Source organism: Bombus terrestris, chromosome 2, assembly GCF_910591885.1.
Source record: "Bombus terrestris chromosome 2, iyBomTerr1.2, whole genome shotgun sequence".
Lineage (NCBI taxonomy): Eukaryota > Metazoa > Arthropoda > Insecta > Hymenoptera > Apidae > Bombus > Bombus terrestris.
The window spans coordinates 2519904-2544965 of NC_063270.1; the positions used below are offsets into that span (position 1 = coordinate 2519904).

General features: G+C 39.1%; 1 protein-coding gene across 4 annotated transcripts in view; it reads left to right on the forward strand.

Annotated features, from left to right (window-relative positions):
* Nucleotides 1-25062, forward strand: part of LOC100651189 (lachesin) — a 262370-nt gene that overhangs the window by 37555 nt on the left and 199753 nt on the right. The window lies entirely within an intron of this gene.

The following is a 25062-nucleotide window of genomic DNA, read 5'->3' on the forward strand; positions in this document are numbered from 1 at the left end:
GTCAGCACTTACTCTCGAACGTCTTTCTCCGTTGGTTCATCGCGAAGACAGTCGCTTAAACGTTTCACCGAAAATGTGTTCAGAGTTCCTCGTGAACGTGTTCCCTACGATTATTTATGGTTAATACGTAAGAAGCTTTCTGCAACAATACCAGCTATCAAAGCGAATCTCGAGCGACTAGGATTCACCTTTAATTAGTGTACAAACGAATCGACAATACATGGCAATGATTGACACGGAATGGTTAGCTACGGTGGGCGCCGTGCTGATGTGGTGAATGTATAATTAGCGTCAAGTGAACTGTCAGATTGCTTTGATCTCTGGAACGTAATGTATTTTTTTCTACTGGCTGACCTTTGACACGGTGGCGATACAGCAAAGCACCGCGGAGTGTTGTGGCAAATATCGAAAACTTGCTTGAAGAATTGTTTGGTCTGGTAGTGGATATGTGAGTGAATAATCCATTTCAATTAATAATTTATTACCGTTTAAGAATATAAAATGGCAAAATGTTCTTACACTTTTGTTACCCTTAGAACTTGCAAAAGATTATTCATATCTTTAATTGGATTCGTCTGATAATCGATTTGTAACTAATAATAATTTTATTTATCAGCGAAAAAGCCATTTCATCGATATCGTAAGTCGTAACGATGCATCGTTATCCAGTTCATGAGAAATTTGATGAATAATTTCTGGAACCAATGAAATCGTGGTAGTAATAAATGAATAATAATCAGGAAGCGTGCATAAGTCTGACATTAAGTTTTGATTTCGCGACAATGACCACGGAATAACATTGCTTTACGGCTGACGGAACAACTCTCTTATATTTATATCGATGTCGAAGCGTGCCAGTGACTTTTATGAATAGCTTTATGCAGGTAAAGGAAGTAGTTGTTAAGACGACAAGGGAATCCACAATCGAGATCATGGAATCAGGCCAACGACCGTAGTAAAACATTACTTGTAGAGAAGTTGGTTTCACGCACGTAGGTACGTCGTAAGGAAGGCAAGGGAGGAATAGACGCAGAAAGAAGTGGCAGGGAATTTACGTCAATTTGTAAAAAACTGTCGCTGCGAGGAAGCTAGGCATTAGCCGACGATTCTCGCGAGGATCCTACCACACTGTTCCTTGGGTTTGAAAATTCGTCTTTTTCTTTCGCTTCGCGTTCGCACGAAAGAGGATTCTCCGCTTGGGTCACGTTCTTTGGTTTTGTAATCGTCTGTGACAATCACGAGATTGGTTAAGGGTTTAGTTTGCGTATAACTGTGAACGTATAAGTGTCCAATAAGATATTCATTGAATTTCGCCTATGCGTTTGACAGATTATTGTTAGTAAGAAATCATAATGCCTACATACAAAAGAAAGTAGAAAGAAAGAGAATAAAAAGAAGAAAGAATGAAGCAACGAGGTAATTCATCGAATGAATTTTAATTATCTTTTCGGATTTTTATTATGGCACGTTATTAGAGCAAATAATTTCGCGAAAAGCAAAAGAAGGTGGTAATTAATTTCTATGAAAAGTTATGTTTCATTATAATTCTTTAATTACATAATGCACGCCCATAAGAAATAATGTAATAATTACAATTTTCATTTCGGTTTGAGAAGGACTAGCTAAAGAAGACGAAATGCTAAAGTATCCTCGTTGTGAAAAATGTAATATGTAAGATATCCGTTAAAATTCTTTTATTACATAATTTGACATATTTTTTATTTGTCGTCGTTACGTAGGTATATGCATGTTCAATCGAACAGCGTAGGTAGAAACTTTCATTATTTCGTAATTAATGATAAGGATTTCCTTAAATGAATAGAATCTTAGAATTACGATTTTCACATTACTTTAGTAATTGCTTAATTAAACAAAAGCCCGGAGAAAGTTGGAAGAGCTCGGAATGAAAGATCCTATGAATAAATAAGCCCCGGCTCGATTCGCTGCAGCCAAGCGCGATACGAAGGAAAAAACATGGCTTTTCTGCATTAAGTCAGTTGGTTCTATGGCCCGTTTCTTCCGCTGACTTAATTCTTTTCACAAGTTCTTGCTTGCCTACATGCGAAAACGTAATACAATGGAATAATGTTATCATTATAAGGTCTGCGCTAATTTACGCGAATGGCGTGTATGTTTCAAAAATAAATATGCAGGCAGAAAAATTGGACGCCTAATTGCACGCACTACGTGAAATGACAGCTGGTTTGCTGGTTTGTCTAGAACGCGCATGGGAACGGAATGTCGTTGATTGTTGTTGGTCCTTAGCAATAATTAACGATGATAGAACATGTGAATGTCCATTAGCAGCAAATAGAAGGTTCGTTTAAATGATTAAGAGAAGAGGATAATTTATTTGGCGTCGCGAGTGCTTTATAAAGATTAATTTAATTTGATGATACCGATTAAATTAGTTTTGGAGAAATTTTAACCGTTTCGAAATATCGAGTTTGTTTCGTACGAGTCCAAATTTGACTCGCTGATCCTTTTTTGTTAGATCATTCCATAAATAACGTAGTTTTTCGACGAATGAGTGTAAAACATCGAAAGTTGTCGCAACTTTTGTTGATTCTACATTTTCCATTTAGCTTTAACCTCGGTAATCACATTAATGACAAGAACAATTCGTCGCAAACACTTTTTGTCGCAAAAGTTCCATAACGAATTGACGTTAAAAAAATCGGAAAATTCGGGAGGCAGTGGGCGGAACGTGATAGCCCGGGGACGGTGAATCGAAAGGTATACAGTAGAAGAAGGAGCACAAGGGGTTCGGCGGGGTTGGTATGCCGTTTTTCATTTCGTCCATTGACGAGGTACACAATTCAGGAGCCTATTATGGCTGTTATTCTTTCACTGGCCGACAGCTTCGCCCGCGGTGTATACGCGCCACGACAGACAGTCGCAATGACGTTCGCGCACCGATACGTTATTGCGTTTCGTTTCGGTGCAACAAGCGACGCAATATACTGCTTGACAGTGTGTTCCTCCCGAGCGCTGCGCATCCTGCGCGTGTTTATTTACTGCTCTCACAAACGATCGACGACTCCTTTCCTTTCCCAGGCTCCATTCGCGAGGCAATCACGATCACGACGATAACGCGCGACAGCGTTAGCGCAACCGCTCTCGGTGCGAGCCGCGTAACTCCGATTCGGCCCTTTTGTGGCCACTCGTAAATCATCCACGCGAGATCGTTTCGGCTAGCTTTCCAGCCTTTCATTGGCCACCCGATTTTTGAGGATGATTTGTCGCCAAAGAAATACCTTTTTGGTCTGTAGTCCATCGTTTCGATCGCAAGCTGCACGTTTTATGGACCAATTGTAACTCTCCGCGATCCTTTGTCGGGGTGTAATTGTTGTTTCGATAGGAATAACCATGTCAAGCCTTTTCACGAGACGATGATGATTCGAAATTTTATGTAGCCTAACCAGAGATGCGATTTTGGCAATTCATTTTGTATGGAATATTCTGTCCCGATGAGCGTATCATTAAGGTTCTCTTTTTCAATCATCACCTTTTAAAAACTTCCGATAGAATCAGCCGTAATAATCTTGCGACCATAGGTATGGTTGGCTGAATTTCACAAACTATCCTTGACTATCCGTGATACACTTCTAATTCTCGTTACTTGAAGGCGATACACCAACAACACGTGTGTCTTATAATCGGCATAACGTTGTCGACGAACAAGCCGGTTAATTGTTTCGAGAGATGTACGAGATTGACCACAAACAACGAACGGATGACGGTATCTTTTAGAAGGGCGTCGTACAAAAGAGATTACCAACGACATGTCGGGCCAATTATTGGCCTGAAGGGTAAGGATCGATGTCACCGGCGTGGACAATCGTCACGGAACAGGCTTTTAACGTGGCGAACGATCGTCATTGTTGTCGTTTGCCGCGTTTCACCCACGGCTGCGCGTCGACAATTCTATGGAGTGTCGTTGCTTTCCTCTTTCTCTCTCGTCTACGCAGACCCTCCACCATCACCAACAATTCCTTCTCTCGCTCCTCTGTCTTCTCTCTACCAACGGTTGCTCTGGCACACAGAATCGTTTCAAGTTTAGCCCCTCGTCGTACCGTGGCTTTCTCGTTTCAACACGGTCTATGGTTCTACGGGGTAGCATCGGCCACAACGAGCCCGTTGTATCGGCGTATAAGCGTCGTACACGCCACGATGTGGTGTGAGGTGAGATTTACGAGCTATGCGGGATCCGACGTACACACAGACGCGACTAGCTAGTTGGTGTTACGACTAGCGAGCCGGCGTCGTTGTGCTTTTTCTATAGTTCGGTGATTAAACAGTTTAATATCACAAATACCGGGCTGGACAATACGTCGGTCTCGACAGGTTGGTGTGGGTACCGCACCAGCGGCCGCGTTCGCGAGCACCCACGACACCCTTTGTTCCCGTTGCGTCTGGTCCATCACCTCTCCACCCTCTCTCTTGGACCGCGCGAGGATTTTTGAGATATTTCGTTTTGCTGCATCTCTCTCCTGTTCTATACGCTCGCCTTCCCTTTTTTCACCTTTTGCCTTCTGCTTAAAAAGGCACGAGACCGGCTATGGTATTCAATTGTGCCGGTGCGGCGGAATCCTTTTTGGATAGTTGTTATATCGAATGGCGATGCGTTGGTGTTTCGGGAAAATAAGAGCAACAAACTCGGAAATAGAGGCGGCGGATGAAAAATGAGATACGAGGAAGTTTGAAAGGAGAATTTATAATGCGACCGGACAGAGGTTTCCGGGGAGGAAGAGTAATAATGGAGGCTGTTAGAGGTGCTGCGGTGGGTTGTCGTGGTAGGTGAAATGCAATTTTGAATGTGTATTACGGTATATGCGTGCAATGTGTGTTTGCTGTGAATAAGTGTGTACATGGATTTTAAAGTGTTAATAGCAGTGGCAGAATTGCTTAATACGCGGAATAATGAACTAGCGATACGTTTGTGGCGTACACATATTTGAAAAATGTGAAATTTGGTTTTGGACAATTCCATACAGCACCTTAATGTCGAAATACCGATATTATCGAAACAAAGTTGACATAGATTATACATCATTGCGGAAAATATGGAAACCGCATAAACGGTCCACGGTAGGAGACGTTCAAATAAATAAAAATTGCTCTCTGGCTTCATTCGTCTATATATTTTTCTTCGATAACAAACGATATTTCAAAGGAAAAAGGCTCGTTCGGTTCTTGTTTTACCTATTTCATCAGAGATAAGAGCAATTATTTTGTAGAACGGTCTTTGTTGTTCGGAGATCGCTTTTCAATCCGTTTATTACTAAGCTTTCGGGTTTGAACTTCTTCCTCGCAGTGAATAGATACAAACAAAACGGGCTTGAACGTTTCTTTGGGGAAAATGAAATCGTAAAACTCCCGTCACCGTAAAAGCTCGAATCGCTGAATGCGGAAATCAAGCATGGAGATCTCTTGTTTCGTCAGAAAATAAGAGAGATGCAACGGCGCGTGCACAGTTATGCCAGGACGAGTTTCTTAAACTTCGTCTTCTTCCTCGTAACCTTGGCTAAATAAAAAGTTTCAATCCTCCATGTCTCGTGCGTTTATGCCATAAACATGAAGCTGTCTTTCGCCGTTTTAGTTTATTTAATTTTCATCATGATATCATATTTCTTTTTTTTAATCTCGAAGGTTGTATGCCACAGTGGTAATCTTGTACAATTGAAAATTACGATTTTATTTTCCGTATTTTATATATAATTACTTGTACATAGCTTGTATATAATTTCTCATTTGTGCCGAGAGCAGAATTAACAGGCGAAAACCTAACCCCAATGGAGAGAGAAGAATAGAAAATTTGTGGGGGATTGGCAAAGAAGGTGAGGAGGCAGCCGGTGACCATCTCCAATCAGCCGACACTGCGGTCGAATCGATTTTCGTAATGAATTGTGGCTTGGTAACTCCCACCGCCGAACCAATATTGCTTCTTCAGGGTTACAACTTCTTTCCGTCCTTCGAGTCGACCTAAAACACGATCACTTCTAGTTTTCGATTAAAGCTCCAATACTTTGACCACAGAACCCCTTGTTTCTGAAAGGATACTCGTTGCGTTTAAAATTCGGAGGAATTCCTGTTCGTGCTTAAACATGCTAAATGTATAATTATACGTTTCAAAATTATTGATGAACAAACAGAAACCATTCGTATTGACTATCGTCGATTTAGTTAACACATATGCCGCTTACTAATATTAATAAATTGTTGCCTTAACAAACAGTGACATGCAAAGTAGAAAAATTGCGGTTACGATGTTACGTATATGAGTAAGCCAGTCGAATAAATGCGAATCCTACGGGACGGTATTTCTGAAGTATGCGAAATATTCCTGGAACGGTACGTTTATAATGTGTTCCTTCAAGCATGATGAAATGAGGTATCTCGGCCTGATTTAAATGCACTATCGTCAAAGAGAAGTCGTGGACGCAGTTCAACCAATGGTTCATCGACTACTTACTCTCGTTCCGTTCGATTTTTTCACATTGCATTGTTTTCAAATAGATCGAATGATTGTATCGATACTAAAATGGTACTATACATACTAAAAATATTAAACCAAATAATATATTTATATGTAATTAATTAATTAAGTAATTACGTAATTAAGATTAAATTATTAGATGTATGCATTGTTAAGCGTAATAAAAATTAGATGACACGATAGTCTGAACAGAATGGACAGGAAAATAAGGAGAATGAATATCAGAAGCATCGAAAGATATTGCTTGCTCGGCGGCTAATCGACAAATAATTATTTCAACGAATCACAACCCGATACGAGAACGACAAAGCACTCGTTCGATCTAAACAGCTGTTAAGTAGAAACTGACAGTACCACGCGGTAAATAATCGATGTTTACCGCAGAAATTATCACGTAGGCGGCGTTCAATACGGTGGACTAGATCCTAGGTTACATCCTAGGCTAGAGGCAGCGCGCGATTTGAAAAAATATGAATAGCGCATTCGCTTTTCAATGTAAAATCCTATACATGACTTATTCTGTTCACGCAAATCCCTTTGAAACGGACAGCGCCGCAGAATTCGGTTTGAAAAACCTTGCAATTCGTCCATCAAACCGGACACTCTGCGCGACCGCCGCTGGCTGCAATTTCATCGCGCCAACAGATAGAGAAGAGAGAATCGAGGGGGGAAATGGCATGGCGCTGTCTCGGTGAAAAAACGCTGGTTCGCGAAATACGCGTATAAGCGTGTCCTGAAGGTTGCGGACGTAGATTGTTAGCGAGGCTCAATCAACGTATAGGCGTGACACGAACGGCGAGCGCAACCGATGGAACGAGATACTGTGAAAAGCAGTGGGGAGAGGAAGAGGACCGAAAAGGAGGGTCGTTGTCGCGCGCGCCACTGGAACACAGAGGGAAAGGGGGCGTTCCGTGTGACCACTAGATTAGTTTTGTTCGAGGCAATTTGAATTTAGATTAGTTGTCGCAAATTACCGCGACCGATCACCGTGCGCGCCCGCTGATACGTGCAACCGTCTGTAGCCTCGTTTCTAGTCACGCTTATTTCTACGATGACGCCGCTCTGATGGTGTCTCTAGCTCTCGATGAACAATGAAGCGATCGCTCGTTCGCTGATTGGATGGCCATTTCGTTTTTCCGTTAGAAAGCAGCTGCGTTCGGTTGTTACATCGTCTTCTTCGTCCGGGACGCACAGCTGTCTTTTTCCTGAAGAATAATGACAAATCAATTTTTAGTAATCACGCTTCTGTGTTGCCATCAAAGAATAGTTTCTATAAAGCTCTTCTATTAAATGTTAAATTTCTAAAAGCATCGACAATTAAGCAAAAGAAATGGCAAAAATGTTTCAATGAATTCAATACTACTTTCATTAAATGATCGGTCAAACGCTGATGCTCGAATTAGAAGAAATGGCAGCGTATGTAAATAGCCGCGCGAACAGATCGACCATTGGGGTATTGAGGCACGAAACGAGTCGTAATTAACGCGCGGCATATCACTGGACGAAATAATTACGCGTATCAGTATCAAGTGTCGAATCGGTCCTCGAATTTTCACAATTGGACCGTGGCGTCAACACGTTTGTATCAGCGACGTCGCGTGCGGTTAGCCGCGTTTGACATTTTCCGTAATTGCATGATATTGGATGGATAGGCAGTCATATCGCTGAGGTCGCAGGAAAATGAATTTAAAAAAAAGGGAGCAAAAAAAAAAATAGACGAAAAATCGTGCAATGCGTTTACGTGGAATGGTTGCCATTTTGATAATCAACGAAAAACGTCTTGCTGGATCAACAAAGATCGAATTATTGCTTCAATTGTTTAGAATTGATAAGAGAAGAATCGTTTTATTATATTTACGTAAATGTTTACGGTACCTATAGAATGGATACGCTAAAAGTGGTTGGAGTCGCGTAACCAATAAATCACACACCTAATATACTGCACGTGTATGTACAGATCCACTTTAAAGTATAACTATACTTAAAAGTCTTTCGTTTTATCAGGATCCATACATTCAAGCTAACTGTACAGATGACAGTAGCAAAGACATTGAGCTCGCAAAGGAAGCGCCTTGCCGTCGGTCTCGGTCTCTTCATTACTTTTCCGGTCAGCATTGACATTAAAGTAGTTTTCATGAAAGTGTCGTCAGTACGTGGAACGTGGTGAAACGCGGACGATCGCGCATACACCGAAAGTCCGAGGTGACCAAGCTAAGCTCCTAGATTCGGTCCGGTGACGAGCCTTCAAAGCGTCAGGATGTCTACGGAAATTAAATTTCTCCGGTCAAAGTAATTCCTCACACGTATCCGCACTCTGGATGACTGTTGTCCTGCAGAGGGTGAGAAACGCCGGCCACAGCATTCGAGAAAGGCTGTCCGTCCTGTTTCTTCGTCACTGACCGTTGAAGGCGATCGAGGAACGCTAGAAGATCCTTCCATCCTCCCTCGACCGTGTGTCTTTTGAGGTTTCCCGATTCGCTTCCTCTTTCGTTTCTCGTCTGTTCGGTGGTCCGTCACGTGTGGCTGTTTCCTCCTTAATGTGACGGTCATCCCGGAGATATGTAAATGGATCGCGACTTTTCTTGTGGATTTTTGACGCCTGTATCGTTTTTAAGGGGTTGATATTATCTAGATCCAGAATTTCCTCAACCTGTGAATCATTACCCTCATTATATATAAATAAAAATATATATATTATTCTTTTTGGCGGTCATTACGGTTGTTACAAAAAATTAAATCTTATATTGATAAAACATTAGACTAGAGTTTTCAGAATAAGTTTATAATTTAGTTAACACGTAACTAATCGATAAATATCAAGTTAGTAGAACAAAATGCATTAAGTATAGTGTAAGGTTCGATGCTATAATTACCTCTGTAACTCGACTTCGCTAGATTAATTACTCGGGACGTGAACTAGCTTTATTGCGGCGAAATCATTCCCTTTACATTCAAAATTCTTGTCAAAAGAATATCACGTAGGAAGCTCATAAATATATGGGAGACATTGGTGTCGTATTTAAGCGAGAATATTCTTTTCATCCAGTGAAAAGGAGTGCTCGAGGCTAAGAGTTGAAGAGAGGAGAGGCGACCATCCCCCCGAGAGTATCTCTTAAGACCGATTCACTTCACTCAGTTCAAGTCGTTTCCCTTTCTTCCTCGGTTTCCTTTTCTTTTTTCTTTCTCCCCCCACCTCTTTTTTTTAAACGTTTTCCTCCGCTCGACAGCGCGTAGAATCCTGCTGGCCGCGCGTGCTAAATTTTTTTTTCATATGCTGCGTGGTCAGAATTTATGCGACCGAGATCCCAGGGCAATAGGGGAGCGTCCGCTTGGCGGACAGGAATGAATAGAGCGGCTGGCTCCCGGGTACTTTACAAATATGTGACCAGAAAACACATCGAGAACGTGCGTCCCTTTTTCTTTTCGTTCCCTCTCTCTCTTTCTCTTTCTTGTTAGATTCGATATCATCCCACTTTCGACTGCCCGTTGTCCTGGTGCCTTCACTCGTGTGAATTTTGTTCACTTCGTTTCTCGTTGTTGAATTTCACGGACGGTGCTCGTAGCTCTCTGTCTTTCTCTCTCTCTCTCTCTCTCTCTCTCCCTTTCCCTTTCTTTCTTTGTATATCCGACGATTTTTCTGCTTGGTTTTTAAGTGCTCTTCCCCCCCCCCCTCCCTCTGTTCGGCAGCTTTTGTATTTGCTTCGGAAGGAGAGGCTCGAGTGTAGCGTTTGACAACTTTCACGCTTACTTTTTGCCTCGTTTCTTTGTGTTTCAGACTTTCCTTACCAGTGCTTTTAATTGTACTTTTTTCTTGCATCTGAATATTTTTAGATAGTTTCACCATTTTTGCACTTTGTATCGCAGGATCATGGGGCGTATATAACCATATGCGAATATTGTTTTCTTAATTATTTTCAATTATACTCCATTCTGTTTTTGTCATCCGGCAGCTGGAATATTAAAAGTTGGACAAAGTTCTTATATTTCGATTTCAAATTTCACTTTATACAAATTGTTGCATGTGAAAATACTTGTGTATTCGATATTTTGATAGGACGGAATAACATTTCCATTACATCAAAACTAACAAAAATTAACGGGAATAATTAGCGAATTATTTGCAAAAATTAGTCTGTCTCCTACGATAAAGAATTAAACTATCGAATCTATTATATTAAATGTTACCTAACATTAAAATATACATATATAATGGCACCTAAGGAAAGCACCCAAAAATGAACGGCATGGAATCAATTAAGTAACCATTTTTAATATAGATAGTCCACGTTTCCTTTTTCTATATCACCTTTTTCTTATTCTCATTACCATATGACTCTATTGTTATTACTTTAGACATCGTAAACTAATACCAGTATTTTCGTGACAAGTTCCAAAAATTGTCTTATTCCCTCAGTCCTTTCTCTATAGATCTCTTTCCCTTTAGCCACCAGCTACAAGTCTCGCAATATCGCGTTTACGTTTATAAACTTTCCGGTCCCCGGATCCACATAAATCACAGTCGTTCGTCGTGCGCGTTTCGCGATGCTCCTCACGCGTGTATCCATCCTTCTTCATTTCTCTTCATTCGACCTTTTCTCTTCTACCCAGTTTCGCCAATTTCTCCTTTCTCTTCCCCGCAAGTTCTATTCTTTCGTTCTACTTTCCCCTCTACCCTGGTTCTTCCACCGTCTGAATCCCCGATCCGAGTGGAAAGGGAAAGTCTCGATCCCCGCGGCTGTCCCGTCACGAATTCCCTTGGAATCAAATATCTGCTGTTGTTCCGCGACCAAATTTACGTAGTCTTCCTTGACTCTGCCAGCTCGATGAGTTATGATCTTCGGGAACCAGTTATTTCTATGCGATCTTTTCCTCCTGTATCCTTCGTTTCCCTTCCTTTTGCCACTCCGTTTTCCTAGTTCATGATCAGTCCGTGGAATTGAAATGGCGCTAGATGGACACGAAGACAAATTTTTCCCAGTAAATAAATTGCATTATGTTAGCACGCGCGATTTCGCGAGTACAGCCTCTCGTGATTTGCATGGATTGGGGAATAAAATATAGAGATTTCGCGACGTTCCTAGGATTTCGACGGCAGAATATCGGCCAACGAGAGGAGAAATAAACAGATGGATTTCTTGTTTACCGAAAATATGTTGCTCAAAGAGCAACGAGATGGCGTGTGATCGATAAATTGTCTATCCTGCGAAGCGATTTTCGAACGAGATTCAATGGCTGCTCCTACAGCTGCTCCATATTGATGAGAACATTGTTGGAATAAGCAAATTATATAGTTATTTTTCCGTCAAGTTACCAGCTGTCCGCTCGTTGTGCCGTTATGAACATTGAAATTTCAACATTCATTAAAGATTTTAATTGAAACTTGTTCGACGGATGCGCTTTTCGCTCAAATAGTTAAGTATTGAGTATAAATTCGATCGCGTAAATCAGGTGTCTGGGGGTGTCTTCGAGGTGAAGCGATAACTCTAATCTCTCGTTATTTATCGATTCAATATTTGAGTTTAGCTTGTGAATCGAACGAAACAACGGAGGAATATGGAGGAAGAAGCGATCGTTCCCTGTTTTAATACCGGCGTTTCGACGGTCGAAACGAAAGCACTTCGCGGCCCGAATGATCTGAAACTTATTGAAACGTTGATTGAAATTACTGGTTCAGCACGTAATTAAAGCAAAGCTTATTCGATATCCAATAAATCGGAATTTACTTTTAAACGGACTCCGGCTGTTATTTTCCAATTAAAAGTGTGATTGCATTAGGTTCAAAATTTCGAACGATCCTCGCACTGATTACATAATGAAACAAAAGCGTGATATCGAAATGATTATTGTTTCATCGGGGACATCAGAGCCGAAAATCACTGGAGCTTTCTCTTATAAAATGTCGATAACCGAATCGCTTCTTTATAATATCGCGTTCTACGTATATTATAATACAGAAATACATTAATTATTAAAACTTATTTGTAGATTTATCCGTGATTTTCGCTAAGAAAGGAGGAAAAATACCTAGGGTAGTTCTAGGGTAGTTCTAAAAAATTCTTTAGATATTTTATTTTTGTCTCTTTAAAAACCTCAGGATCTTTAATCTCGTTTTACAAAATTTCCTCTTTACAATCCCAAATATCCTTCTATTAAATTCATAACTGAACGATCAATTTTAAAAGTGCCAAATCCATAAACCCACAAAGAGCATAGAAATTCTGACAGCCGTTCGAAAATATTCTAAACAAACGCGTTTCGGCGAGAGATTGTTGGGATTAATCGGAAGCAACATACAACGGCGTTACGTTCGTATTGTCGAGAGGATTTTGTTGACAATTTGGTTTTCAGAAAATTTGTCGCGTTCGCGAAGAAGTGTCGTGTTGACGTGTTCGTGAGGAATACCAACCATTTTCGATCATAAAGGCGGACGGGAAATTAAAATCGATTAACTGCCGTTCGAGGAGCGTGTGCGCGTATTCGCTCGTCTCACGGTCTCTCGAGATTGGCACGCGTGCAACAACGTCGTCCTTTAAACTCCTATCGTTCCGTGGCATTTTGCTGGAAAACTGGCGCACCGTGTGACGAGTGGGCGGTACGATCGACTACGCACCTTCACCATCGTCGAGAGGTCCAATAAACTACATTCCACGCGATGAATATAAGTCTAAATTGTTCGCATTTTCTCTATTGCTGAATGGGTGGAAGAGATTGTTGATGAGTTGAAGAGATTGATGGAGTTGATTACTCTTTATGGCATATAGAAATAAAATTCATCGAAGTTCATGGAGTTTGTAACTTTCGTCGTAGGAGAATATTCGAAAGTTTGATCTTTAGAAAGGACATCGAAGAGGAAGGAATCTATTGCAATTTATTTCAAATACTAGAGTAAAATCATTAAACCTTCATTAATCATTTGATTTTACAAATATTGAAAATATTCGATCCCTTTTCTGTAAAGTTCGTAATATCGCTAAATAAATGAGCAAATTTGCTAACTCGTGGACTAAAATACGTTTACAGTAAAAAAAAAAAGAACAGTACAGTATTAAAGTGATACTTAAAATTTAATTTTTCCCCTTGAGATGGCCTTGCGTTGGGTCGCAAAAGAGGGTGAAAACGTGATAACAGACGTGAATTTTTTGGTTGGTTTCCTGAATTTTGCATAAGCTCTGCATAAAACTGCTACGCGAAACATGTATGTATGTATGTACGCGAGAATGCTGCTCATACTCTTAACTAGAAAAACAGTAACAATTCCTGTAATCTTAGCTTGTAAATCAATATTATCGTACATTTTCAATGTATCCGTGCCTGAACAAGATTTGCGCAATTATAAAAAAATTTATATACAGATAATTTATTAATTTAAAATTAATTACGCTAAACTATAGATGGAAATAGAATCGAAATTTTCTGTTTGTTTCAATATCAATCATTTTTCAGTGAAAAGTATATTATAAATTGGTAAATTAGTCGTTAGTTACGTCCGCTAAATAAAATGTTACGACGCATTCTTTACTTAGATTTTCTCTGTATTTTTCAACGTTCGAGTTTCACTGCAGTATTTCACGTCGAACTCTTTTATCTCGGTATAGAGCATAAAAGAACGAATTGCAGCAAATTGTTCGACCGTAAGCAACGACTGTCTTGTTTTCTGTACGTCACGCTAAACGCATTAGCGACTGCTCATTGTATGACATAGAAACGCTCGAATACCTTCTTAAACGAAGCACGTGCTTGATTAAAAAATTGTACACTCGGACGTCTGTCGAGATATCCAATAAACGACAAACGATTCGATGAATGCGAATCTAAATATCGGCATTTTCTTGTTGCTCCGCTGTCCGAACCAACCTTATTTCCAGCTCGATGCGAAAAATCGATGTCAGTTAGCTTCTTTTTCTTCTTCTTTTCTTGTTTCTTCATGTCTGATGCACAATGGTCCCATTACGGTCTCTATTTATACCAAAGGTGCGCTTAAAAATGCATCCAATATGCTGTTGTCTTTTTGCCTTACTTCTTATTTAATAAAGAATGCTGTTAACGAACCAGTGCTTCCGACTTCCTTCCTCAGAAGTTGAAGAATATCCGCTATATGTATTTAGGTCAAAACAATATATATTTTGTAGACTTTTTAGCTCTTCCAATTTAATTTCTATTATTACCCCGCCGAAAGTTGATACTTTGAAAGAATTACTAAATTTCAAATTAATCATATTCCCCCGTTTTTGCTCATTCCCCGTTTCATTTCTTTAATATGGGAAACCAAATCGTCGGAAACGTATCAGTGAATTAACGCGCATGACAGCGTTCCAATTTCGTTAATAATCATTGATATTAATGCGATTCTTTAATTTTAATTTAATAATGAGTAATATATATCCGGTTTCAAACGATCTAACGAAACACGGATAGCCATGTGTGGCTCGTTACAACAGCGAACTTAATACCTATTTCAATGTTAATTTGAATATTGATATCAACGGAAAATTCGATGAAACCCGCCACTCGAAATTTGTAACTTTGTGCTTTTAATTCCGTTTTAATCATCGAGCGCTATAATTGTCCGCGAATCATCGATACAAATTTTATGTGCATTTTTCGAGTAGAAACAAGTTATTCGACGAATGAGATCGATTTGATAATTGAAAATGATCGCATGTATTATCCAGGTTTGGTTGTCGACGATTTGCATTTCAATTTTTGATGATCATATTAGTCGTCTACGTGTGTGTGTGTTCTGTGCTATGTGAACTTATCGAGGAAGGCGTAAATTCAAACATGGCGATTTAAAGGGTACAGGAAATCGAATTCAGCAGGGTATTAAACTACACAAATACTCAACATACTGCGCTGCATGATATGCATACTTGTGAATCACGGACTGCTTAATTCAGAAATTTTGGTTCTGTTTAGATTCCTGCTTTACACAATTATGAAATATGCGGTAAACTTTGCTACGTTCTATCTATCATGGGAAGGATAATTAGGGAAATCAGGTTGCATTTTAAGGAGGGTAAATTTGAATAATATAAAAAATTAAATTTTCTAGCTTCTATGTACTTTTAGCTTGTGATCATAAAAATTTCAAGTTAATCATTTAACTAGGAACCAAGTATAAAAAGAATATTCGACGCAACGAGAGAATGGCTGAATCATCAAAAAGAAATTAAAACCCGTTATTGTTAGCCCAATATCTTACACGAGGCAGAGCTTAAACATTTCAAAAAAAAGCAAGAGAAAAAGGAATGAAAGGACTTCAAACATCTTACGAAGCCGTAATTCAAGTTGAAATATTAAAAACTACTCAACTCCGCGAAGCTATGGGAAAAAATAGAGGAGTAAGAATTAAAAATCGGTGAGTTCTCGAGCCTGAGACGAGAATAAGGGAATAATGCGCGCCGCAAGTCAGCCACGGAGAGCCAAGCCGGCTTGCGGAAATCGCATTTTAAAGCGGCGACGAAAAGAAACAGCATCTGCAGCGTAAACAGGCTGGAGGGAGGGAAACACGGGGATGGAACAAGACGGGGCAAAAGGCAAGCAGAGCAGTACGTAAATCCGATATACTCACTCGCCGTCTTACCTTGCTCTCTCCTCTACCATCGTTCGCTGGGGAATAAATCCGTCTCATGATACGTGATTCTCGGCAGGATTTACTTTACGACGGATTGATGGACGGAGAAGTATCATTTTAGTACACTGTGAAAATATGACGAACAAACTGTGTCGTAGTTGTGTTTGTCAAGGAGGGGTTGTCTTCGATGCGATGGTAGAACGATCCTGACTGAGACTCGCTCGAGACTTTGCCGAGCAGATTCTTTCTGGTTTACGTGGTTAAAAGGTGTATCAAAATACGTGGAAAGGCTGTTTAAGAGAAATAAACAGCGATCGTAGAACTAGAGTTCTATCTCTACGTCTCTCTGTGATTAAAGCGAGCGAGGAGTAGAAAATCTGTGAATTATTATCTTTAGAAATTTGTATAAATTTTACATGATATGCATACATGTATCAAACATCGAACGGTACTAACGAAATTGAGATTTTGTCCTTTCCTTAATCTCGAAATTTGCTTTGACACAACAGGGTCTAAAGAAAAAAGAATTGTAAGCATGATGTATGGTAATGAATAAGAAATGGCAGAAGAATACAAAGACAAAAACTGTTCAGTGAATCATTTGGGAACTCTTTTGAGGGTAATATTTCAAATAGTTTCCCTCTTGGGATGATCCAGTGAAGCACAAAACTTTTATGGAATCGTTTAAAGCTGTTTTGAAATCGGTATTTTGTGCTGTGTTCCACTCTTTGGTAAACACGGAGAACACGAGCGACACGCACGAGCCGCGTGCAGGACAATAGCGTGTGTTCGGTCGGCGAACAAAAGATGGTGGAAACCCCCGAAATATAAGAGATATTTTGTGGAGGGAATTTATGAAGGGAGAACCGAAGAGGAAAATTGGATAAAAGTCGTTTCCCATGAAAATTCGCTTGTCATAAAATGTTATTCGATTAGGAGGACGCGAGATGAAAAATTAGAATCAACGTTGATGACGTTGTCTAACAGTGCTATATTATTGTCTTTGTCATTAATAATTATGTGATGATAAATTTAATTTTTTGAACTCAGATTTTTGAATCTAATATTTAAACTTTAGAATCTTCATTTTGTATTTGTGAATTTCTTTATCATTTTCAATTATCACCAGAGACATTAACATATATTATTTCTACTACTAGAATTCACAGTCATCTTAGTCACTTCCACTCCAACAACCGACAAGAGTCGTCACGAACTAGTCAATATATTTGATACTTATTAACTCGGTAACGATCTCGTTCAAACAACGAAGAAGCGTGTTAACATGGACATCTGCCAAGATCTTGAGAGTTCGCGGTGAAAAGCAGTTAGCGTAACCCAATCTTCGACTTTTAGCGTCTTGTTTAATTATATTTTTCCCTCTAGAAAGAAACGTTTGCTAGGTCGTTCGGTCGTTTACTAAAAGTACGCATGATGTTAGGACACGGAAGTTCATTTAGATAAGATTGCTGAATTACGTCCCGTTCGACTGCCAGTTCTATCTGTAGGGTGGTAGTTTCCGATTTTATCGCGGTCAAAGCAAAGAATCGTATTTTTTCGCGAGTGGCGACTCTAACTGCCTTATGCGACCAAGGCAGAGGAAAAAACGCAATTCTAGTTGCGTATAATATCACGGAGCGCGGCGTACGTTTTCTGTCACTATTTACCATATGTTTAAAGATAAGCAAATGAATTTATCATTATGAGACGGAATTCGGTTTTCTCGAGATTCGACGTATTGCAGTTAAATATGATTTATTACAATGTTAGAAATGTGATGTAAAATTTTCAGAAGAAGACTATGGAACTGATTTTTTATTTTTTATTTTTTTTTTATTATTTGTATATGAATTTCTGGTATGAGATATGATAAATGGTGTTATTCATTAACAAAATTGTGAATTCTCGTTATATTAAAGTATTTTTAAACGACGCGACGTTGGGATGAATTTATGACAGATAAAAACTCATGTGTTGAAATATTCCAAGCTAAAATTATGTAGATTAAAATTGGTGCTAATATCGAATTACGCTCTCTATAGTATAGTTTAATGCATTTATTTTCTAAGGAAACTTTAGTATGCCCACCACGTACGAAATAATCCTGAAGTTCCAGATAACTATTTGTACCGAATGTAACGTTATATCGTAGTGTTGGATTACTGTCTGATCAATTATGGATCGTTATTGTTGAACATATTCGAGTACGAATTTATTAGTACGTTAATTAAGAATTAATAGATACTGGATTGATGAAATCAAAAAAGTTAATTTGAAACCGAGAAATGCAATTTAAAATAAAATCGGTGGTGACTCTGTGTGTGTGTGTGTGCATGCGTACGTGCGTGTATGTGGAGTGCGACTGTGCGGTCAATGAAAAACGGAAGACAGTCTTCGATTGCCGTGTGAGAAAAAGATATCTGTGTTCAAATATTCCTTCTTATTATTATATTTATATTATTTTGAAATTTTTTCTGATTATTTCTTTGTTGTGAAACACCGATCATTCCTACATATAATTAACATACTTTGTACGAAAACATATGGTTAACGGTTATTCGTCCTGCTGACCTAGTTCCCGAATACCGCGAGTGACTTCAATAGCGGCATTTACAGTGACGTTTGAACTTACTATATACACACATATGCATTCGTAATGAAATTATTTTGTTATCGATTCAACGCGTTTGCGTTTCAATTTATGGCGTCCCAGGCACTTTCTGTTCGGATAAGAATCTGTAATTTCATTTGGATTTTATTATCTATTACTTCAACGAAAAGGAAATTCTCGTCTTTTTCAATTTCACAAGAATATCAAAAAGTATCATAGTACCAGAACCTAATACACGAACGTACCAGCTTTTTACAAGTTCAAATTGTGAAATATTGCTTTCCGGCTTGGTCATCTTTACAAAACTTGCACTCGATATTATAATTGTATCGGATGGAAGTTAAATCCGGTCTTTTATTAAGCCGAACTAATCTTTCAGTTTGCCTGGTTTCCCCCGTTTCTTTGTTACCATAATGTATCCCGATTAGTTCGTATCGAAGTTCCTTCTCATTATTTCTGTTGTATCTTTAAACACACCGGCTCTCATTAGAGAATGATATCGCGTTTTCACGCGCGAAATCCGAGAAAGCCAACTTTTCTCCGTAATGCCTACATTAAAGTTCACAATTTCCTTCATCGTTTCAATTACGTTACGTCCCGGACATATTAATTACGACCTATTTCGAACGTTCCCAGCGATCGTGGAGATATCACCGCGGAATAGAATCGTTTCGTTCTTCCAATATCCTTTTTGTTTTAATATCCAGTTTCATTCTTCCTTTGATACGAGATATATTTTTTCAGCGAGACCTTTTTTGCTCTCCTTCTATTTCTTTCGCAAACATAAAAGTAGTCTCTCTTAAGACTTTGTCGAAATTTTATCGATATTACTAAGCTTTCCTCTCACATTTTTACTTCTGCTCCTTTTCGTTTCGGTTTCGTTGCTTCTTCCTGTCGCGTGTAAAATAATACCGCGTTTTGCCCTCGGTGTCGAGGATATTTTTCTGGAACATCTTTTCATGGACGAGTCCTTTGTTTCTCTCTTCGTCGCAATTCCCTTGTTGCGAAAATAGTACATCGTAGATGTGGCCTCTCGTCGATCTTTGTTTTCAGGGAGTTGATGGAAATTCTGTTGCACCGTGTCATCTTGGTATTTTACGATATATTGCAATTTCATTTTTATCTTCGTTACTCATTGCTAATCTCCTTTTGATAAAAAAATCTACTTCCATCGATGAAAACATCGTTACTATTAAATTTAAATACCAGTCTTTATCATCGCTGTTTCGTTATTTACATTTTTGTTAGATATTCTTGCGAGTCTTTTACGCATTCATAACATAGATATACAAGTGTCCCAGCTACTTTTCTTACTATTCGCAGCTTTCCACCTTTACGTGGCACCAGTAGTCTCCTGAGGGGAAGGATGGAGGGTGGTTATAACAAGAAGGGGAATGTAGGGGGCGATTGTAAAAAGCTATACGAGGTAGAAGGAGGGGTGGAGTCCTCTCATTTGAATACTTAGATTGGAAGGGTCGCCAAGGGGGTTGGCGGTTCGCCGGAAAAGGGGGTGGATGGTGGTAGGCGGAGGTAGGTGAAGCCGGGCGCAACCTGGGGCCGCTTAATCGCGTTTTCCGTGAAATTTATGAGATCTGAACCGATAAGGTGGGAAATAAGAGCGAGCCCCGGAGAAAGAAGGGAAAAGATTGGAGAAAAAAGAGGAGGAAGGAGAGAAAAGAGGTTGGGGCAGGTGGAGGATCGTGGCAAGAGTATAACGGCCTGCTTTAATACGTGGAATGCCTGTGATTTTGAAGTAGATAAGGGGAAGCCTGGCACAAGCACGGGGATGCTTTCGACTGTTTTTCGCAGATACGTACCGCGGATACGAGATTTCGCAGATGGGTTATTGATGTAAGTGTTATTGGGCACGAAGTTACACGGAGCTTCCGGAAGCCCTCAAATGAAACCGGGAATTGCAGTTTCCCGCCGCTTTTAGTTTCTCCTTTTGCTCTTGGATCCTCGAAGTCTGATTGGATCCTGCGAGCTGGGAAGATATCGTGTGGGTAACGAAGCATCGTATTCAAGGTGGGCCGATGCAGTTGGATAGCCTCTTTATCTTTTTGCGATTATGGGTGGGTATTTCGAGAAAATGCGATTCGGGCGATGGTCTTCGTTGAATCGTTGAACATATTTTCTTAAACCTTGCATTTTGGCTCGAGATTTTGTCACGATTACGAGGAGTTTGGATTTTTCTCTTGGAAACAGCATGGTACTTGCTTTTCTTAACTTTGAAGATTTCATCTTGCGAATATTTAATTTGATAAATACTTTTATCGTAAAAACAATCGATAAAGTTACATTGGTATGCAATTAAATTTAAAGATCTATCAACCAAATAATCACCGATCATCGCTTCTACCCGCACGAGGGTAGGACGATTATAGTTAATCGTCATTCAGCACTGGTCGATTTTTATTTCTTTATTACGGCCGTTTAATCTTCACGGACAATGATATCACGTGGCAAAAAGGTAACAGTTTATCTACCCTTGGTGTTGTTTTTCTATCATCAGTCTACCACCATGGCAGAGAAGTGATATCGATAGATAGACTTGACCGGTTTTTTTGCCGTTTCCACCGGAAAAATCGAGAGGCTGCGCGGAGAAGCGGCTGATAAGGACGACTCATTGGTCTCAGGATAGACAGACCGCTGTCATTTGTCAGACCATCTTTCTTTGAAAGGAGGAACGTGGTTAGATCTTGCCTCCTCGAGCTTCTGATTCGATTGAGCCGACTCAACATATCAGCATTTCTACAATTTATTTTAGCCACCCTTCCGTGCTTTTGTCTAATCCGCGACAGTTGAACGGAAGTGGTCGATGTCGATAATGATGGAGCTTGCATTTTATCGATTTTGACTCATGCACGCTTAGTATTTTAACTTTAGCATGCAATGCATGGAATATTGATACAAATATCGGCACCAAGAATTCTGATTTAAATTATTTACATCCGTCGTCAACTATTTTCACGGCTTTGGCATAATTATTCAATCAGCTATAATAAAATATCTATAAAATCGAGGGAAGCACATTTTCAATATATTCTCGAAAAATAAATTAAGCTGAAATAGAATTGAAATTAAATTTCAATTAAATCATATGAAATACAGATGGAACTTCGTTCCTAATTGTCATTTGTCCAATATATTAAATTCATATCACAAGATGATCTATACTAGCTGGTATTTCGAGCGTGTTCGATAAAAAAGAAACATTTACTGCAGATCGAATTGACGCGACAAGAGAAACCGTTCACGTGTTCGTCATACCAGCCAGCTGAGCTGTTGTTGGCATTGAAAAATTCAGCTCTCGAAAATCTTTCCTGTGCACGTGCACATTCGCACGCTCGCGCCGAATTCCCTAGAACGTAGTTTTTTGGTGGATGGGGAAAAAGCCGTCGGGAAGAACGCATCGTTGGAAAATACACAGTCGAATCAAGATAAAGTGGATGTGAAGATGGCCAGACAGCACGACGACGTTTGGATAAAAACGATATCTGTGTTCGTACGAAGTGTAATCCGCGTACGAGAATGATGCGAACTCGTCTGTCTGTGCGTGTAAAGCTTACGGTTAAAAAAAGGAACGAGGTGGTTATAACGATGGATTTGTTGAGATGGAATCAAATGAAACATCAGGGTTCGATGATGGAATACGTCCCCCTGATATCAAGAGACAAGTTCTTCGTACGATAATTTTTTAACGTTGGAATTCTGTTCTTTCTGGATTCGGCTATCTCTCGCAAGCCTCAAGCAGCGTTAGACGAAGCAGTGTTAAATGTAACTGTGCCAAATATAACAGTGTGAATTGTAACTTCTCAGTACTTAGACAAATTTTGTATTCTAGAGTTTGAGCAAATTAAATTGTGTTGTTATATTTTAATGAAAATATTTCATAATTTGCCAGTAATAATAATAATGATACATAATGCAGAATAATACAAAAGAAGTAGTATTCACCGCTATTACGTATATTTCATTTTAAACTCTATCTATTTTTATCTTTGATGCGAATCAAAAACTTCCTACGTAAATCAAAGATAAACGCAATTCATATTTATTTTCGTCCTTCATGATATAATAGTTATTTTCTGCATTCGAGTGCGAATACAGCCTTCTTAAACGATAAAAAATTGAAGTCGTGTGTTTACGTTCACGTCAATAGAGCATGTTACGTGCATCAGGATTTTTCTATAAATAACTTCATGAATATTCTATACACCGTAGCATGCATAAATAACATGTTTTCATTAATGTTCACTACGTGAACAGACAATATTAAAAATTCGACCAGTATGATTATCTTTTTTCCAATGTTCACGTTACGAACGATAAAAGGTTTTAACTAACTTTTTTGTTGCTTCCAATAACGTGAGAAACAACCGAATATATTCGCTTAAATTGGGTATATCTCAGCTTAAGACGATAAAATACGAACAAAGCAAGGAAGAAACCGAGGCATATAATACGATTTCCACTGTACGCTTTCAAAATCTGGGAACCCAAATAAAGAGAAAGGGAAAGAAAAAAGAGACGAAAGTTAGGAAAAGTAAAAGGGTTCTCATTCGCACAGCCACCCACATCTGCACGTCGAATTCACATTTTAAAGCTTCGCAAGTTGCCGCGTGCAAGATGTTTCTCGCGAAACCACGATGGAAGAAAAGCGAGAAAAGAAGCAGGGTCCTTGGCCAGGACACCGTGTATATGCAAATGCTGAACACGCGCTCGCTTCCACGCTAAACTTTCGTATCTCTGAGAGAGTCGCGGGGCTATGCATGTGCATGTGCGCCTTATCTCGCATTTCGTTCGGACTTCCTACCGCGATGTTGGCGGAAACGTGAATACCGGGGAAACTAACGAAACAATCGGTCCTTTTTCTTCCTTTCGATCGCAAAATCGGATGCAAAAAGGATCATACATTTCTGACGATTGCGAGATATATCCCAGCTCTAGTCACCTTTTAAGCCGAATCGGAATCGGTTCGCGATCTGGTCGCGATGAAATTCTGAAAACGAGAATATTCGATTCACTTTTCGTCAATTAAAGATTTCTATTTGCGTGCACTGTAGATAGTCCTTAGATCGGGCGAAATTATTTTTTTAATTTTTTGCTTTTTGTTACTCTTTGTCCGAAAATCAAATTTGACCCGGGCAACGAGAAATTTTGTACGACGATCAATGTGTAGTAAGAGCGTCGAGACTTTACAGAAGAACGATTTTCAGGCGAGCTAATGGAAATATTAGTGTTTCTAGAAAGTTGAAATAGATTAATCTTGATGAGAAAAGGTAAAAATTAGTCAGTCTATTTGCACCAATACTTAAGATTTTAAGTAGTAATTGAACTCTCAAGGGAATAGTTTCATTGCGTCTATATCAGACATCGAACAAATATCTAGCAACAAGATTTTAAAGTCCTTCAGTTAGTCATTAATTAACTTTACAAGCTAAGTTTCCAACACCGCCTAAGCTTCATTTGGTTTTGGTAAGCAATCCGGTTTAACTTACACTTGAAGTTCAGATTATTTTAATTAGTTTCTATTATGTATATACCTTCCTAATTTCAAATATTCATTAATTAATTTTGTTAGTATTCCTAGTAGTAATACAAAAGTTTGTCTATATTTTGAAAGGACGATTTCTATCTTAAGAAATGAATTTTAAAGAAATTATTCGTATTTACTTTTCTTTAAAAAATTTAATCCGTTTTCTATGTATGGACCTGAACACTAGTTCACTTAGTGTCGTCAAAATATTCGTTTTTACAATTACGTCTTGAAGAAAGACTGTCTATATTGGATAACGAAGAATATTTATTGACAGAACTGATCAATATTTACATCGAAGTTAGATCTGCTAAATATTTAATTTTCATTTGAAGTTAAACGAATTGAGACGCTATACGTACGTTCGGATGTCTTAAAATCGAATTCAAATCTCATTAAAATATATAGAGTCGATTTTGATATTAATTTTAATTAAGCATAATTAATACAAAATTCGATCAAAAAATCTTTCTCATATTCCAGTAATTGTTCGTATTTAGCGAAGATCGACAACTGATTCGTGCAGCTCGAGGCAAAATTGAAATACAAGTCGATTATTAACAATGCAGAAAGAAAAAGTGCGAAAAAAAAAGAGGAAGAGGGAGATAGAAACAGAAAGAGAGGGAGGGAGTGAGAGAGATAGAGACAGAGAGAAATAGGTAGATAGATAGATAGATAGATAGATAGAGAGAGAGAGAGAGAGGGAGAGAGAGAGAAACAGTGCCATAGGAAGTTGAATAACTAAAGTTGAAATAACAAGGTTACCCGTCACACGGTGGACACGTTTACACGCGAAAATATTTCACACGCTCGATTGCCTATTGCTTCCGTAACAGCGA